Genomic DNA, 577 nt, shown 5'->3' on the forward strand with positions numbered 1-577 from the left:
TATTACGGATTTTCTTGACTTGTTCAGTAGTCTCAGCTATCATTTCCGGCCCCAACAAGCTTTTCTCTCCAGCTTCATACCAACATAGTGGAGATTAACATTTCCTCCCATACAAGGCCTCATACGGAGCCATTCCGATGCTCGCATGATAACTATTATTGTAAGCAAACTCCACTAACGGCATATACCGATCCCAACTCGCCGGTTGGTCCAAAACACAAGCTCTCAACATATCCTCCAGTGTTTGGATCGTCCTCTCAGATTGACCATCTGTTTGAGGATGGTAAGCCGTGCTCAAGCTTAATCGGGTTCCGAAAGATTTCTGAAATGCACCCCAAAACCTTGAAGTGAAACGAGGATCTCTATCAGAGATTATAGTAGCAGGTACACCATGAAGTCTCACAATATCCTTTATGTATAACCGTGCTACCTCCTCAAGGGTGTAAGTCATACGAATGGGTAAAAAGTGAGCTGACTTCGTCAGTCGGTCCACAATCACCCAAATAGCATCAAAACCAGCCCTAGTCCTTGGCAATCATGACACAAAGTCCATTGCAATACTTTCCCACTTCCATTG

Source organism: Arachis duranensis, chromosome 2 (assembly GCF_000817695.3).
Source record: "Arachis duranensis cultivar V14167 chromosome 2, aradu.V14167.gnm2.J7QH, whole genome shotgun sequence".
Classification (NCBI taxonomy): Eukaryota; Viridiplantae; Streptophyta; class Magnoliopsida; order Fabales; family Fabaceae; genus Arachis; species Arachis duranensis.